The 19,688-nt window shown below is 38.0% G+C and overlaps 1 protein-coding gene across 8 annotated transcripts in view; it reads left to right on the plus strand.

Annotated features, from left to right (window-relative positions):
• LOC120624897 (talin-1) overlaps positions 1–19,688 on the plus strand; it is an 86,547-nt gene that overhangs the window by 3,186 nt on the left and 63,673 nt on the right. For all 8 annotated transcript variants that reach the window (XM_039891670.1, XM_039891671.1, XM_039891668.1 and 5 more), the window contains exon 2: positions 9,675–9,822. The gene's annotated coding sequence lies outside the window, so the exon portion shown is untranslated. The remainder of the gene's footprint in view (positions 1–9,674; positions 9,823–19,688) is intronic.

A 19,688-nucleotide genomic window follows, 5' to 3' on the forward strand; every position in this document is an offset into this window, starting at 1 on the left:
GCCGACATACCTACTACACAAAAAAATATTATAGTGGTATATACCCGTTGAAATATTTTTAAGAAATTATGTAGAACTTTTAGGCATGCATCTTTCTACACGATGTTTTCCCTCACCGTCGAAGCAAGTGATATTGTCAATGACTTAAAAATATTACTTATAGGAAAGTAACGCGACGTCGCGGTAAAGCGCTTGTTCATAATTATATGTAAAGGAATGTAGATATCCTCTACACATACTTCCTACATGATCTATATGGGTTGATTATAAGCAACTGTGTGTAAATGAGATCCATGCAGACGTTTGAAGGTTCGGACTAATAAGAGGCGTCGTCAACAGTATCCTATTGGGTAATCTCCATGCTAACATCAGCCTGGAGACGTCTACTGTTGGCCATATACCTTTGTAGTGAGCCAGCCGGTCTCCAGCCTCCACTTCCCATCATCCAATGACCGTATCAATAAACCGACATCAAGTTCCATCTCAAGCAGCACAGAGTTGTGAACCTGTTTTCAGTGTGAGCTTGTGACATAAAGCACTGGCGATTACGTCGGCAGTGAAAGTTTCACGAGCTGGCGAATTTACAAGCAATAAGATATTGAATAGTAGCAGGCGTTACTATGCGGAAATCCATGATATGTTATGAAAATTAAGCTTAATTTGCTATACCTACTCCGCGAAAGGCAGGAGAATCTTTATGTATGGCAACGTAATGCATGGCGGGTCCCATGGCCTGGTCACTGTTGAATCCTCCAGGTACGCGCACTCTACACGGAACGCCGCCTTCTCAGGCCTGTCAATAGTCGGGTGACAAATTTCCCCTCAAATTCGCCACCTGCAGGGCTGGGTGGTTGATTACCCAGCCCTGCAGGTGGTTCTTAAACCTAAGACATTGCTCCTTGTCAAATTTCATGATTCAAGGTCCACCGTATTTATGATTTTTAATTCCCTTGCGAGTTCCTAATTAACGTTTAACACTTGACCTAACTGCTCAAAGGATTTTTTTTAGTTACTGACATTTTCGTCATGTGATCGACCATCATATCCTGTGTCATGTGGTTTGGTAACCCGTCATGAAAAAGTATGTTTACATTTTTATTATTTTTTTTTTGGATTGAGTTCTTTCTGGTAAACTACTTCGAAATATGCGGCATATAAGGTCGCGTATCCTGGCGTTCGAAGGGATACCAGACCAGAGTATTTGATATTTATACCGACCTTTTCATTTCTGAGAAAAAGGTCCTTGTCAAGATAATAACGGATTTACACATAATGGACTTACTGAACCCTAAAAATGATTGGCGCCTGCCTAGCTTTGGCAAGTTCCATGGCCAATTAGCACTTGATCAAACGTTGGGCGCTGGCAGCGTGCCAGGCGGTCGGGGCTCCAGTGCGCACTACAAAAGCGGATGAAAAACCGTGTCATGCCTTCCTGTCTACACGATGCGGATTTTGTTTATCAGCATTCTGGGTTAAAAGTGTTCCTCATTACGGAAAAACTGAAATCTCATAGTGTTCTTCGCGTCTATCTGTCTGTCACAGCCCACTTTGTCCAAAGTTTACGCAAGGAGGTAAAATTTGGTACATGACTACGTGACCTAATGACCACATATAAGCCGACATCATTTATTACTATTTATTATATTAGCAGTAGATAATTAATCTTCCACTGTTGGACACAGAGATAAAAGAGAAAGAGAGTCGGTTTTAAGAGCGTAACACCACTCTTCCACTAAAATACAGGTTGGCGGAACCCAACCCACTGGGTCGTAGCGTCCCTCACACTAGAAATTCAGTTTATTGGCTTCTAAGGGTCGCGTCCTTTAACCTGGTATCATCATATCAACACTTTACCGGCCCACTACAGGGTATGCGTCTCCTCCCACAATGAGAAGAGTTTATTTTGGATTACGGATTGGTGGACTCCACCCACCTTTGAGATCATTATGGAGAGAGAGAACTCTCTCTCATGCAGGGTTCCTAAAGTCGTTTTCTTCACCGTTGAAGCAAGTGATATTTAATTTGTTAAAATACACAAAACTTAGACAAGTTTATTGTTTATTGTTATTAGGTACACAAAACAGGTAATAACTAAAAGTAGATCTAAATATAAGTAATAACAAGTTTTGTTCTAAGCTACAACCCAAAGTATGTGTACACAACTTGGAATTAAATTAAACAGAAAGTAAAGATAAAATTAAAGTTGAAACAAAAAAGAAACACTTAAATAATAATATATATATTATTTCCCTAAAGATTACTGCTAAGAATATTTAAGTGCTGGGAAAGTGAAGTCGAAATCCTACCCACTGGGCTATTACCGCTTTTTTGGTAATCTGGCATCTGGTATAGTTCCAGGAACTATCATATAAAACCTTTTGTTTGAACTAACGTAACACTGCAGCTTTAATGTTAGGTTATAAGTAAGTATAGATGTCTATATAGGTGTACAGTATACGTCTATGTTCCGTTGCATGTAACGGCGTCTTTTTGGGGGATACAATTTTATAGTTTTCATAGTTATTAAAGCCACAAAATTGCATTGATAATATTTGATTTAACGCTAAAGCGTGGTTATAATTAGTCTTAATTTTATCGGCATTATTATGTCTTGCGTTTGTTTAGAAACGGCAAAACTGACGGAACTAGCGAGAAGTTATATTGAGAACTCTGCTTTCAAGCGAAAGCCACATGCGTTTAAAAAGTCAGACCTATCTATACCTTTACTGTTTATGTCCGTGTGGACAAGTGGTTCCGCCTCATATTATGTAAGAACGTTAAAACTGCCGCAAGTTTATTTCTTCAGCACCGGTATCGTTATCCCGAAGCAATCATAAAGAATGGATTCAATATAGGTGGTGTAATGTGTTTGAAGTAATGAAGTGGGTTACGAGGGTGATTTATCTGACCAGTAAATTATGGTTCATATCTATACCAGAATATACAAGAGGCATCTTCTAGGCAAGCGCGCTCCATCTTAGGTCACAGCATCACTTGTAAGCATCATACAAGTAAAACGAGAAGGTTCCATCCGGTGTACATGGCCCAACCAGCGAAAGCGTGTTTGCTCCAGGAGAATGGGTTGATAAGGATGCATATTTCTAGACACGTACACCGACGCAATAAGAATGAATGAATTAAATAATAAGCGATGATCTAATGAGTTAGCAGTAACAGTAAGTGGGTCACGACCGCGGCATGCGAGGACGAAAACCGGTTCGCGTAAACAAATGTGACTAAAAAGCATAACAATTTAACTTTACCTGTTTTAATCTGCGACCCTGTCCGCGCGATATTTTATTGTGCCCCAAGGCATGAGTCGACACGTAAAAATAGGATGTTATAATTGATTCTTCAAAATAATATGAGTATTAGAAGTTCCATTATCATTGTGGTCACGCCATGTAGTGATGGCAGACCAGAATACCGTCGTACGAGGGAATATAAACAACTAGAGCGGGCAGCGGCCTCGTCTGTGCTGCTACTACCATCTACTGCGATCGCAAACCGGTGTGCTGAGTATGGGGAAACCCACACATTGGGTAAGGCTTTTAGTCCAACAGTGAGTTGATGTTGAATTATTGGAGTATTAACTAAGTTTCCTAGATGCTGCCTAACCTAGACGTATTCCTGTTGGTTCGGTATGATGTTGGCTTCTTTATGTTGAAACAATTAATATGCCGACATTTTCAACTTATATAATTCTAAAATTTGAAACACTCCCGCCCTATTTTAAATGTAGTGTGCAGTATTCTACTATCAAAATTTGATACCCATATGGAGGGAGTTATGAAAAATATGTAATCCGGTAAATATTTTGTGGCCGCGGTCATTTTAAACCGATTTTCATCAAACATATCTAAAAACTATCCTTCATGGAAAAAGGTTTAATCACAGTTTATACTTCTTTGACGTAACAAGATAAAAACGCCCTAGTCTACGTTTGTAGAGAAAACGACACTAACAATAGAAAAAAGGTACTAATACTTTGAAAGTTTTATTATAACATATTACCTATCTAGTTATCCCATTACCGTATAACCTTTTTTTGAAAAACTGAAATGTTGTCTATATTAGATATCCCGTGGCTTCGCTTTCGGGAGGAAGTTCGAATCCCGGCACATACTATACTATACTTCTATAGGGGCTTCAAGGTGTCGGTTTTTTGTGATGGTCGTATGGTCGATGGTCAATGGCGCGCGCGTCGTAAAAATTTACTCTCATAATTTTTCCCTTACGCGCCTATAAAGCCGTAGGGCTCTCCTACTACTACAATTGAAGCACTTGTGCCGCGATACAGGCCTAATTACGTATCAACTGTTCGGCCCTTATTAGGGTAACAGCGTGCAGGTCCGCGCCGGCCTCCAAGTGAAGGTGTAGCAGCCCACATGGCACGAGCAACTTTCCCTAAGCCCTTTGCCGCAGTGTGGGCGATCCGCGCCTACACGCCGGAAACTGCAACATTCAAACTCAACTATGGGCTATTTGACCGTTGATTCACCACATCGACCCATTACCGGCCACTAATGGACCCGAGTCTTCTTCTGCAATGGGAAGCGTTTAGGCCGTAGTCACCACTGTAGTCAAATGCGGAATGGTGGACTTCACACGCCTTTAATAAATAAATATACGACGACTTTGGGGCTAGATGGCGGGGTGTAATTTACACACCGCCATCCTTTTTGGGAACTAACATACATAGAAATACTTATAATATACATATACACCAAGACATTGTTCCAGTCGTGGGAATCGAACCCACGGACTCAAAAAGCAGGGTTGCTTCCCACTGTGCCATCGGCCGTCTCCGTAAACTTTGAGAACAATATGTAGAACTCAGGCATGCAGGTTTCCTCACGATGTTTCCTTTCACCGTTATAGCAAGTGTTAAAAGCAATATTTAATTGCTTAAAACGCACATAACATTTGAAAGATAGAGGTGCGTGCCGGGATTTGAAAAAAAAAATGAAACCTTATGGTGCGATTTCGTCAGTCACAACTTCTCCCACTATAGTGACCTTTATGCCTTTAAGTATGAACTTAACACATGTTTAAAATTACAATATGACGTCATAGAAATCCAATACGGTGGATATAAAGAACGAAAAATAAACACAAAGCGAAATGTAACCAGTTATGAATGATCGACACTATCATAAGAGTTTCCTTGTAACTTGTGACGTCACCCTTATGACGAATCTGCATAACGCAACTATGGAGAACAATCAGAGTTTTATTCCTAGAATATTCCAATCAATTCATGTCATTTATCATAAAATATGCATCACTATAAATATACTACATTTTTCTCCTAAGGAAGAAAGTGATCGATTTCTAACGAGTATTTTAAACACACTTGGGTGTTCTGACTTCGGAATCGCATTTTTACCCGAGTAAGTGATACTAGAATTTCAATTTCTGGGCTAGTACTGTGAATTTTCTAACAGAAACCCTCCATTAATTAACATTGGTCCGACACCAGTACCACCGCTGCCAAACATAGCTGCAGGTATTGGATAGAAGCAGGCGTTACTTTGCGGAAATCCATGATATATTATGAAAATGAAGCCTAATTTACTCCGCGAAAAAAGTAATCTTTCCGAGTAAACTTTTCGCAGAGTATAGCAAAAATAAGCTTAATTTTCATAATATAGCAGCAACTGTTATACATGCTGATAAAGCGCAGCGCCTATTTGCCGACGGTTACAAAACAAGCGGAATGTAGGTTAGGCTTAATGTTTACGACGTTGCATGTTCTTATGGTTACCTAATCTAATTTTAGAGTTCACAATGTAAGCTAACAATAGTTTTTACCGACACCGTGAATGATTCGACGATGCACATTGCTTACGTGCCTTTTTTTTTAAGTCCACCACAAGTAAACCCTTGACTGCAATATCACCTGGTGGTTACTGATAATGCAGTCTAAGATAACGGGTTAACCTGTTAGAGTTATAATAATAATTATATTATTATAAATCTAACAGGAACCGAAACTCCTTACTTAGCGGATTCTACGACCCACTGTGTAGCATTACCCGTCCATTTGCTGATTTCAAAGGGTCGTAGAGTGATGTTAAAACGCCTATTTCAAATATCAAATGCATTAAAAGATTTTTCAAACCCGACTGCTTATTTCAAAGATAAGCGCATTCAAACAAACAAACTCTTTATTGTTAGTACGTAACTCAAGTTGTTAAGATCGTTTTATTATTCTGTATTAATATTTTTACACACTTTGTATCATTCGCCTCCTCTCTGACAGGGAGAGATGGTTTTAGAGCAAACGACTGGTTAGGTTTAACTAATGAGGCGGTCTCCACCAAACTAGATGGCGCCACAAGATCCTGGATCGCGCTAGCGAAGTTCTAAAAAATAATGATTTTATAATATACAACTTCCAAAGATGAATGGTCGGACCTCGGTCCCCTAGCACGAACACCCGCTCGTAGGAAGATCTTCCCATTGTTACGGTCGAGAGTAACACATAAACAAAATTAGCGTTTGTTATGGAGCACACAAACAATGCAAATGTAAGCGAATCGTCAGGCGGCGCGTGCTTATGATAACGCGGTACATGTTGGTAATTGGTTTGTCAAGCTACTATGGCGCGTGGTTACCGTATTTATATTCATCACACTTGCTCGCAACTTGGATCTTATTGCTTCGCTTTCACACTTTTTGGGGTTAGATTTCCAAAATAAAAAGTAGCTATGCTAATATCTGTGTTATATCCCTTTCTTGCCTGTGAAACAGCGGCAACTGTTTTTCGCGTTTCGGAACAGAAAGACCGAGAAAATAAATAAAAATAAGATTTAGTGAAAAGCACATTTCACACATCTTTGAGAACACTAAGGAGAACTCTTGGGCATACAGGTTTCCTCACGTTGTTTTCCTTCACCGTTGAAGCAAATGACATTTTAATTGCTTAAATTAAAAACAAAATTCCGAATAATTAGAGGTGCGTGCCGGGGTGCAGACTATGTCCCCCGAAAGCGCAACGAACTAAATCACTATGCTATCACCGCTTCAATAGACTAATAACGTTCGTCAATTCTGAAGTTCTCAGAAGTAATCGGCTAGGCTCTGTCAAATTTCTCTATAGTTTATTGAACACTGAAGGAGTATAAATGTGATATTTTATAGCGATCTACCCACCGCGTTGCGACGTAGCCGGCGCCGAGACGCCGGGCGCCTCTACTGTCTGCTGGCGCCCAACTTGGGACCCTTGGACTTTTCTTGTTATTTATCTCAATAAAACCTTTTTGAAAACATCTAGTCTTTACCATGCTAGACGGCTTAAATTTTCTGCGTTACAAACGTTTGATTTTGAATCTTGACTCAGATTCAAAATCAAATAGTTATAAATAGATCAGAAATCTGAATAGTTTTTTTTTGGGACGCTCTAATATTCTCGTATTTGGATAAATCTTTTTTTTTTATTTATTTTTAATCTTTATATTAGCACTATTTTTATTCTTTGGACGTGCTTATAGACCTAGTAATTTGTAAATCATATCTCAAATAAAGACGCCGAGAGCCGCTAGTACCTCAAACACGTAAGTTAACACAACGTATAGAGAATACCTGTGAAAGTGAACGCACATGTTCAAAGTTACAGAATTCAATAGCGTGAAAACGTGTTTAGCTAAGATACTAATTCGGGTATCGATAATATTTTAAAGCGCTAACAGATCACTACTAGGAGTCTCGAACTAGGAACTGAGAATTCTAGAAAATGGAAGGTGGAGGAAAACTCACAAGTCCAAGTTTTTATAAAAACCGTAGCTAAGGCATCGCGATGCTGTGCACTTTTAGTATGTGTGGGCGCCCAACTTGGGACCCTGTAGGGCTAGTTGAGGTTTTAGCAACTTTTTAATATAGATAACTGAAGTAGGGCTACAATAATCGACATATCGCATAAGCTCTTACGGTGCCAACTTAACATTGCATCAGCGAAGCCACCTGCTCATTGTCTTCCCTGTCTTTAGTGGCGCCCAATATGGGACCTGAACTGGGCGAATCACTTGTAATAAATTTCACAGTGTATAAATCTCTTATCGCGTTAGGGAATTCGCGGCACGACTACGTATGAGGAAAAAGTAGTTGGTACATCTCAGACGCCGGTCCCTCGTTGGGCGCCAATATAATTCACCATCCCGCGGCGCCAGGCGTCTCGGCGCCGTCCTGGCTGTTACACAACACGCCGCCCCGGACCGCGTTACGTGCCCGGAACAAAATCAATCCTCAACTTTCTGGCTGTTCTTAAACGAGGTGCAAACATCATTGACTGTTACTAAATCTGTAGCTGTGATGGGTGAGTGATGCAGACTAGTGGGTATGACTTCGGCTTTACTTTCGGGGTGCGTTCGAAACCCGGCGCGCCCGGAGGGGGGTCTCTTTTATTTTTTCTGAATTATATATCAATTGCTTTAATGGTCAAGGAAACCTGCACGCCTTACAATTTCTCCATATTGTACGTTCACTTGTATCTAGCGCGTAGGTGGAAGATTGCTCTGGGGATTGGCCACCGTGGCCGAAAGGGGTCAGGGAAACGGTTTTATTTTAAAGTTCATCACATTGGAAAAAAAGTGTTATTCTTGTTCATACTTCAGTCATAACGGTAATCCTCTGTACACAGTTTTCGGTAAAATTAGTTAAAGTTAAACACAAACCTGTAGTGAGTTATTGATTAAATATTTGGGATAAAATAAAAAAATACCATATATTACTAATTATTATGATTGTTTAATTTTATTTGGGCATCTAAAAATTGCAAAAAAAAAGTGCACGGAGCTGTCACGCTCTTAACGGCGACGCCAATGAATAATGATGTGACGAAATGAATTTCTTAATGGCAAGGTTGCTTGGAAGCACAACGCTCTCGCAAGAAAGAAAAATGATTGTAAAAATGAAAAATATTGATGTTGAAGGGAATCTACCTTACGAACCGTCGGTAGAAACACTACAACCAAACTGACTTGACGTTTCAAAATAACTTGAATTAAATTGTCAAGATATGGCAGTTATACAGAACCCATCGGTTTGGACGCGGAATCGTAGCGGAACGCTAAACCCGTTTGCGGCACGTTTTAGTCAGTAGTTGTTGCTACCGAATGCACGCAAACAAATTGTTTAACGACGCCTACAAAAATTTTCTTAAAACTTAAAATTCCATAAAGACGTACCTACTTCGATTTCAAATTTCCATTCGAAAGCCCAATTATCAAGATTCATGTGTGACTTAAAAAGTGCCAAGTGTTTGACTTTCATACTAACTTTCTTCCCTTATCCCCATAGAGGAAGAATAAAATGATTATTCGGCCACGCTCAAAGCGTGGGCGGGCGAGTCGACGTGGTGTGTCCGGGTATATTGTGTAACGGAAGATAAACTATCTTGTATGTGACTTATCAGATTTCGTACGCGGACTAATGCCCGTTTACACTAACGAAGACCAAGACAATGCCTAAATAAGCAACGCCTATTCTAAGGAGATTCCTAGCATCAACATTTCGCCGATAGTTGTCACCTAAGAGTTGGTGAAACGTTCTTTTTTCTATAGACGCCTAATTCATTACGCCTATTTAGGCGATGCCTAGGTCTAGCGGAAACGGGCATATGTCGCCGGGGGACTTAGTATTTATTGAAACTCATCTCATGTCTTTCTTTCCAGGTATACGAGTGGAGATGTGAAGGAACGGAAATACAAACACACGCCAAAAGTGCCTTAATATTTAAATACATAGTTACAGATTATTTGCTTAGTGATAGAGTAGAGTACACACGAACGAAGTTTTACCAACGCTTAACGAAATTGTTTGGTGAGTGAATTTTTAAGACTTTATTGAATGTTAAAATCGTCGCCTCATTAGTTTAGTTGTTAGCATTTTCGACTACTCGACGAAATCACGTGCTCCTGAATTTGATTCCTAGATCGATTCAAGTATTGTCAGGTTTGGGGATCAAAACTCTCAGTCGAGTTTGAAAATTGAAGTCACGTTAAGCCGTCGGTCCCGGTTATCATCACAAATACTTGTTAATAGTCGAAGCCCACCAATCCGCATGGGGCAGCATGGTGGGTCAACGCTTGAAATATGAGGAGATCTAAGTCCAGCAGTGAGACATTAAAAGACTGAATGCGAGAATGATAGTTAACTATAATATAACCTATCTATGAGTTCGCGCGTAAAGACTATCCGGTTTCCCGCACTGTATACACCGGTCTGGATCATTGCTGATTCCTATTATATATGAACCCTAAAATTTCCGCCAAATCGGGCCAGTCTTTGCACACAGTAAAACGTCTAGATTACGATACACAACAAGTCAAGGCATTTCATACTACATATATCCATATTGAGGGAGTTGTGAAAAAATGTAATACGCAATTTTCTGGTCGCGGCTATCATGGATTTGAAATTTATCCTTGTGTATGGTATTCTACTAGTAATGCCCTTTCATTCGACACACATATTGAGGGAGTTGTGAAAAATATTTAATCCCCCATTTTGTAGTTGCATCATAGATTTTCATCAAAAAAAAATAACTTTACTTACTATAGTTTCAATTCTTAAATTAATAAAAGGTTACGCGTTACACGGGCAAAGCCGGGCGATCAGCTTGATTGAAAAAGAATAACACTCTTTTTGCTTTGGGGTTCGATAAAATTGTGTGCGAGTAGTTTTTTTATCATCACGCAGAGTAGCGACTTCCCGCTGCGAAGTGGATGCGTCGTAATGCTATTGAATTGCAGTGAAATTATACCTACTGTAGTACTTTGACCCTTGTTCCTCGGTGCGAGTCACTGCGAAGGCCGATTTGGAAAATTCGGATTTCTATAATTCCTAAGACCTGAGTCGTTGGAAGCCAATTGCCAATCGATAAAATATTAAATAACTAGTTTCGGCTCGCAACATTAAACAACTTATTGTACAAACGGTAAACGGTGTGTTTCTAGAATGTACGGTGAATATATAAACTTTTATCACGTGAATCCCTCCGTGAAAAATTTAAGGAAATAAGTTGATATACTTATAACAATCTCGCAATATATTTATAACAATACTAGTTGACCCGCGCAACTTCGTCTGCATCAAATCGTTTTAATATCTTAAAAAAAACCTAGAAACTAATTGCAGCTCTACCTACCAGGTCCAGTTTTATTACCAAACAATGTTATTCGCAGCCCGTGGTCGCCTATTCCCGTCGCAACTTCTTAGCGATAGGTACAAATTGAATAATTTAAAAATGAATTTTCAGGTATATAATCAAACTTAATATTTATTTTATTTTATTTCCCTCGCATTTACAATATTAGTAGGATGGTGCGCATGCATTCGATCGTTGTCCCATATGCCTTGCGAATTGCTGTTATCTGTGAAGAGTTATGTCCTTTATCACCGACAATATTTATCAGATCTCCAATAAAATTAGACAATACATGCTTGATAGTATACACTTTCAAATAAAAAAAGAATTATTAAAATTGGTTCAAATTTAACGGAGCTTTGAAGTAAAATTTATAAAAAATTTAATCCCGTTTCCCGGAGGAACCTTATTTTTTTTTGGGATAAAAAGTATCCTCTATGTTGACCCGAATACCAGCTACCACTATGCCAAATTTTATTTAAATCCGTTCAGTAGTTTTCACGTGATGCCCAGACAGACACACAGACAAAAATTAAACAAAAATCTGTTTTGGACTCAGTATCGTTTATTAAGCATTCCCCGGTTAAAATTTTCATATATTAAATGTACAGAAATCTTCCAGTTACAGTTTTATTATAAGTAAAGATAGTAATTTTAAACCAAAACATTACTCTTTATAAACGAAAATTGGATATAAACAACCGACTTACTCGAAATAGACATAAGTAAGTGACATCTGCATATCATTTGCGAAAGGTGCAGAAGTCATTTCTAGGATTGAGTATATGCTTTTATAATATAATTCCCATGGTACTATTTTGGACATGCCAATTGCACAAGTTTAAGCAATGTGTCAAAACACATTTAATACATCGTGGTTACTATACGATTGATGAATTTCTTAGCGACAAGGCTACTTGGAAGCAGGCTCCGCTCTCATCTCTCACAAGATATAAAATTTGAATGATTGTAAACTGTAAAATTATGTTGAAAAACACTTGAGTGCTGCCGAGTTTAGTGCCGGCTCTTCTCAGTGAAATCTGCCTTCCAAACCGGTGGTAGAGTCACTACAAACAGACAGACTTGACGTTTCAAAAAAGATGTGCTGCCAAGCGACGTAGCGTGCCGCGTAGAAACCAATTTATAAGGGTATATGGGATAAAAAGAACTAACATATAGCTATAGCTCGTACCACCTTAGAATGCATAATCCGGCAACTACCATTACAGGCAGGAGACACAATTTGTACCAGGTGAGATTGTTGTCAAGGACAAGCTGTAGATGTAGTTGAATAGTAAGATTTTGTATTTCATTGTTTTTGATTTTCATTGTATTGCAATCTATTCGTTTGTAGATGCTAATAAGAATATGCTATTTTGTTTTCTTGAATGACATCTTTCTTCGTTTTTTTCATTTCAAATACTAAAACAAATTTGATGAAATTTGTATGGGACAAATCTGAAATTATACCCTTGAAAAAGACTCATTCATTGAGCGATAAAAAATCTACGAAAGCATAAACCTTATTAATTAAACTCTTCCTTTTATAAGTCGGTTCAAAATGTATCTAATAAAGAGCACTTAAATCGAACCGATGCAAAATTGGCTCCAGACCCATTCGATAACCAGCAGTGCTAATAACAATCCTGTTTTCATTACATTAAAGTTCACATTAACGTGTATCAACTTTGTTATATAATTCTAATAAGCACTATAATAAACTAAGTGCAATATGCAAAATAAACTTGTGTCTCGTTGAAGGACTCTTGAAGTGGTAGATCTGACATTTAACCGAGGAGTGTCTTAATGTAATATCCAAAATGTGATCTGCAGTAGTAATTAAAAATAATCTTTATTATACTACGTTGTGAAAAAATATCTAATCCGCTATTTTGTAGCGGTGGCCATCTTGGACCGATTTTCATTAAACATCCGACTCAATAAATTTTCAAATGAAAAAAACATAATTTAAATCGGTTCTTCCGTCCGGGAAATACAATGCAACAGACAGCCAGACACTCACACAGACTCGTCAAACTCATAACACACTCGGTCCTTTTTGCGTCTGGGGTTATTAATAAAATAAGCAGTTTAAACCATGGATTCCCAAAGCGGTTCAGGTGGACCCCCAAGAGTCCAAGGGAGGCTCGATGGTAAATTACAAAAATTTTCACTTGGCTTTACAATGGCCAAAATTAAGGGAGCGATACTGTTTTTTGTCATGAGCCCAATGTTACGACCAAAGATGCAGTTAAGGAGCCAGTTAAAAACATGCAATACACTAAATATACAGTAGTTCCAAATCTTTAACTTGTTAGTTTTCTAGATGAACCTCTTAACCATTTTGACACCCCCGGAGATAGGCAAGCAAGTGTCATAAACAGAGGGCCCCATTTCGTCCTTTGGTTACGGAACCCTAACAAAATATTTATCCATGCCATCGCAGCATCTTCACAACGTTTGCAATTTGCGTCATTGTTAATTTTCATCAAAGGTATAATACGTGGTTATATCGAGAGGGTGCTTATCTCTGGCGCATCAAATTGCTTCAATCGAAATGTCAAATGCTAGCAAAACATCCCCCACGCCGCGTCCTCACCCATTACTTCTGTACCATCGCACAGTTCACTCCGCTGAGTAAATATGCATAATTGTTCCACATTTCAAAACCTACGCCTGTCTCTACCCTTCCACCTTTTGCCAGTTTGGATTTCGTCTCATTTTCTACTCAGTGTGGCGTTGTTTATGCTTTTTGCATCAAGTGGTTAGGTTATGAGGCATTTTATTGTTGTAAGTGGATAAAATCAGCAAAGCTTACTAAAATATTTATTGAAATCTGTACTACAATCTGAAAGAAGGGTCTTTCCAAATTAAAAAGCTAGAGATCTTTTATGTGGTAAGTGGTAAGGGGCAAATAACAATTATGATTTTAGAGTGCACAAAGTTCACTACCTAACAGTTCTTGAATTATTATCAAAATCAATAGGAACTGCAATATTTTCTTTGAGTTAGTGTTGATTTACAGTCTGCTTTATACGTTAAAAAATTAAATTCGTAATCACAGCAAAATATCTATTGATAGTAAAATATTGGAAAAATCAATGACAAAAACATGGAAATAAATTTGGCTGCCCACGAAGCGTAACACCTAATGACTAATGTAATATTTGGATCTATTCCATCCAACTATAAAGTGAATGATCACTTTTTATTGGTCATTTGCCAAAGTTCATCGACACTAAATCAAGTCCTGACATGATAAGGGGATTAATAACTCCCGCGGCAGCCCCTAAGAACGAGTCTTCCCGATACGAATCAATAAACAAAATCACGAACGGAAATCCGAGCGGAGTCCTAGATGCATTTCCATCTTTCACCGTCTCTTCACCCTCCGCATATCATCCCTAAATCGCTCCCTTGCCTACAAGCGCGAGGGAGAAGGAGGATCAGTAAAGCGCATGCGCGGGCCGACCCCTCAGAAGCGTCGGAGAAGGTTGATAGTGGTGAACAAGAGATCCTGGCGTGTTGCCGGGGTCGAAGACATTCCTCCGTGGACCGTCCGCGGAGGCGGAGGTCCCGCTCTCTCAGTCCCGGGATAGATACAACAACTTAAACACTGCACCCGGATAAATCATATCTCGGTGCAACGCAGGGCAGTACACTCGGGTCATACTTCTTTCTCAACTTCATTTTAGATAGCAATCTTCAAATAGAATTATATCCTTCTGATTTTAAAATTGGGTGACCAGGGAGTGAGAGAGCGAGAGAGGAAATAGTATTATTAAAGTGGGAACGAGAAAGAAACATGAATCAACGCTCCCGGCCGAGGTAAGTGCCACTTGTAAGCCACGTGCTCTTTTAGTTTATCATTTCAGGTGGTTGACGATTACCCTTTCGTTTTAAATTGTCCGATCGTTTTTGTGGAATTGTTGGTTGTAGGTTGGGTTACTTTTTATTATAACAAGAGATAAATGGGTTTCTTTTAATTTATCTATTTTTTATAACTTCAACAAATTATTTCCTTTACGAACTGTATTTATATCAAAGTAATTATAAAAGTAAATTATATTGTTGGTTACAGTTAGAATAAAAGATATATTAGAAACTTTTGCTCTACATTTAAAGTACTTTTTAAGGGAAGTATTGCTTTATTTAGAATATTAAAGTAATAACAGTATGTTTAGCTTAAAAGTACGGCTGTCTTAATAATTGTCAAAGAATTACAAGCTCTCGTATTATTGTTTTATTAAAAAAAATATACATATAAAAATATGAATTGCCGTGCGTATGTCCCGCAAAAACTTGAAAATGGCTTTATTTTCTAGTTTACATAATAAAAGAAAATTAGAAGAGCCTAAAAGAAAACTTTTATAGTAGATGATCATTCTTTAGTGGCATTGAAAATCAAAGCGGCAACTAGTTATTTCCTAGATATTTTACTGTCATTCATTAACGTACGTAAAGCTATAAAGCTCTTATCGCCTAGATTATGATTATCATTGCCGATCACGTTGTAAGGTTCGGACATAAATATACACATTGCGAAAGTAGTATTGCTTGTGACCGTAATTGAGCCATTAATGAGTCGGGTGATAATTTATCCATCTTAACGATTTGGACCACCAATTTCCGCCAGTATTCTGATGATTGACGGGTTGTCATTATAGAAGTATTTTGTTTGTCTTTCCATATTTCCCAAAGTTCGATGATTTGTTTTGTCTGATCTAAATGGTGTTTTGACAACAAAAAACCCAAAGAAAATAATTGAATGAATACCCACAATAAACACAATATGATCCTGTTAATACGGTCCCGGGTTGCTTCTTTTGTATAAAAAAATCCTATGACCGCCTCCAGGAGGCTCTCTGTTCCCAATTTTGTCAATATCGGTGTATCTACTGGTTGCGCTGTTCATAAGTAACAAAAAAACACGAAGACTTTTGCATTCATAATATTAGTATAGATATTGTAAGAATTGCGGTGCTTTACATAGTTCATTCTATGGCTGCTGACATCGAGAGATAATAACAGAGCATCAGGTCTGCCGAAAACTAAGACCTCGCACGGTAAGGTGTTTAAAAGTAAAGAACTTTCCATCTATCGATAAATGAACGTATAAAATAATTTTGTATGTCCGCTTATAATTTTTGTATGTTCTTCTACGCTGAGGTTCTCGATTCACTTTTATGTTTCTTTGTATGTTTGCTTCGATTTGAAGCAGTTCACTCGAGCAAATATGTCATCCAACTATATATTTTATCGGTTTTATCAAATCCTATAATTACATATTCGTTAACCATCATCTAAAATAATTCATTACACCGTTTGATTCATTTGAATGAAGTTTAATGAAATCTATCGTAAGTCCTTTATTAGTTCCTCTTGCTGCGCTGAATTAGTCTGTTGATTCACAAACTGGGTCTGCATCCTGTGATTACACGTCGTTAGGGCTCTTTTAAAGGAATATCGCACACGCCTCACAGGGCTGTGTGTTTGAAAACACATTTTGAACTAGCGGCTGCCCGTGACTTTGTCCTAATGGAATACTTATTAAACTCGTAGGAATCATTCGCTTTGCATTGGTAACAAAGGCTACATATTTATATCCCCCGGGAATATCTTTGGTATCTTTGAATCCTCGAATCTTTCCGGGACAAAAAGTATCCTAGGTCCATCTTCACAGTACAAGATACATATTTTTATTTATAGATATATATTTTGATATTTATTTCATCGAGATCGGTGCATAGGTAACAAACAAACAGATACACTTTCGCATGCATAAAATTAGTATGTAATCCATACTAATTTTGTATGGATGGATTCCCGTTTATAAATATGGGCTGGTATTAGTTTTTTTCTATCAGATTTTTGAATTTAGTATCGCTAGAAATCTTGCTTGGAAGATTAGAATTCGCTCCATAAATTTATCAAAGTGACTTAGGTTATTTTAGTATTGCGAATCATTCATTACATAGGCTTTTTCTCCAACAGTGCTGGGGGTCCATTTGTCCCCACGTCGCCTGCGGTGATGATTGGTCTGATGCGATGTTTGCAAATCTGATTGATTAGACCCCACCCCATTTGCCTAGTCGAAATTACCTTGTTTGGATTAAGCTTGACTTGTTTGCTTAACTAGGTATTATATCCTAATTGATCGTCAGCTATTCAATTTGTTCATTGTAAATGGAAATGAATCTTATTGTTAGTTAGGAGTTAGTAATCTTATCGTTAGTAAGTATTCAGTTTCTAATGAATTTCACTTCACATTTTAAATCTTCTATTCTAACGTTAAAATATTGTTGGTAATTAAAAAGCTTTTAACGTATTTTATTTAGATTTCTTAATCTAATTGCCGACTTATGGTCTCCAACTTAAAAAACATAAAACTTATAACCGATACTTATTGTTGTCAATTTGAAAAAAACTTTGATGTGAACGATAAAAACAAACGTACAAAATATTAACGTCTTAATATCTAATAATTTTCTGCACAAAGAAATTTTAACTCCAATTCAATCCTTCAATTTCATCAGTTAATCCTACTCAGTTTTTTCATATTATTCAAAAGGATTCCATTCTTCCACATAAAAACTTCACGCAAGAGGTCTGGTATATATTTGCTGACGGTACACTTTTCTCCCTGTTGCCATGCATCTAACAGCTTTTATCGGCTGTCAGTAAAATTTCCCCGAAATCGTCTCCAAGAGTCACCCCAATATTATAATCCCTGTTATTATGTTAAAATCACTAACATGTTACCACTCGGGCGGGCCCTGACTCAGGGTTGTCACTATCATATATATTATTATATTGTAAGCAAGCCAAGTTACGACGTCGCTTAGTCTTCGGGATAACTACCACTATCCCCTTACTAAAATAAGATAAAACCGTTTTCTTCTAAATTTTTTTTCGCCATGTTGACCGAAAACGTTAGCTGGCTGGCTTATTTACACTAAAATGAAAATAAATGCCTTGTTTGTGTATATAATATTGACAGCCCTAGGGGTCAGCCCCCAAGATCCCCTAATTCGCTAATAGAAAACAGACTATCCGATTTCGCGCGCAGGGCAGCGTGACTACATCCGGCGGTAACCGGAAACGAATATCGATGGATGGTATTTTTCTTTTATTTCTTGCCCATAAGTTACTGCATGTTTATCACTGGTCAATCTGTCTTGGTGTCGGAGATAGCTTGAGCAATAACTTTGAAAATACTTCCTCGAATTCTAATTTCATAGGATAGTCTCGTTTAAATTTTCTTTTTCAAATTCACCGAAGATATATTTAAAACCCACTGTTAAGCGATATACTTTTCAAACTTTCTGTATGAGATATACTCTCATTAAACCTTATAAATATGATAACTTTATAAGGTTTACCATCCATTAAAATACGGGGTTTATTTTTCAATAATAACCTAACTGAGGATTGATTTCTCAACTCAACTTCATCTCACTCAATTATTCCTAAGTTATTGATTATGGATATATACGTGAATGCGAGATAGAGATTTCTTATGATTTCATCGTTGGCACATTTTTCCATTGCAGTGAAGTAATGTTGCTATGCACACGTGTTCTTCAACTTGGAACCAAAATTACGAGAGTTTCAATTATCTCGTAGAGCGTATCCAAGCCCTGTAGGTCTAAGAGGTCCACTACAAACTTAGGCGGGTACATAAGCTTCAATGAGACATCATTGATTTACTGAGTATACAAAATGGGACAGTCATTTCTATTTTCGGCGCCAGACAAGTCGGCGCCGGCGTCTCATCGATTGCTACCCCTCCTCTGTGCGGGGCAGGGAGGGGAGGAAATATATCTTAGTGTTAAAGAAATGTCAACTTGTAGGTATTAAAATTTGATTGTTTGCATTCAAGCAAGAATATATGTTTTCTGCAATTCTTGAGTTTTGATAATACCGTGATGGTGTTTTGTTATTCGCCGCTAGTTACCTGCAGCTTTATCCGAGCAGATTTTCTATTTTCCCGTGCTCCGTACCGTGCGTCCTTTATAAAGTAGTCTAGAAAGTCGACCGCAGTCGAAGTGCAGTTAAAATCGGTTTTGCCATTGCCTGTTAAACTAAATCTCATGTGGTTAGTGTTAAATATTTGGTCTCTTTGTCCCCCGTCATTCTAGTATAAAAGTACTGCTACACAGGACAGTACAGAAAATTAGAAGCAACAGAATATTAAAGGAAATGGTTTTATTTAATCCGTAGTAAGGACTGAGGATTCCTGGTTATTTCTAATAATATCATCCCGTCTTGAGGTCCTAGTGGGTGCCCTTGTTTTCAAACTAGGCGCCAGACTATTCGGCGCCGGCGTCTATCGATTGCTCCCGTCCACTCAGTACGAGAGGACATAATCGACGCATGCGTACCACTTATTTGCGTACATTTCTTGACTGATAATATATTTTCTTTTTGTTAACTGTAATGGGCTTTTAGATTTATTGGTTTGGTCGAGTGATTATTGTATGGCATAATAATATAAGTGATATTATGGCTATTAGTCATTCAAATCTAACCACCAATA

The sequence above is a fragment of the Pararge aegeria genome, chromosome 7 (assembly GCF_905163445.1).
Source record: "Pararge aegeria chromosome 7, ilParAegt1.1, whole genome shotgun sequence".
Taxonomy (NCBI): Eukaryota; Metazoa; Arthropoda; class Insecta; order Lepidoptera; family Nymphalidae; genus Pararge; species Pararge aegeria.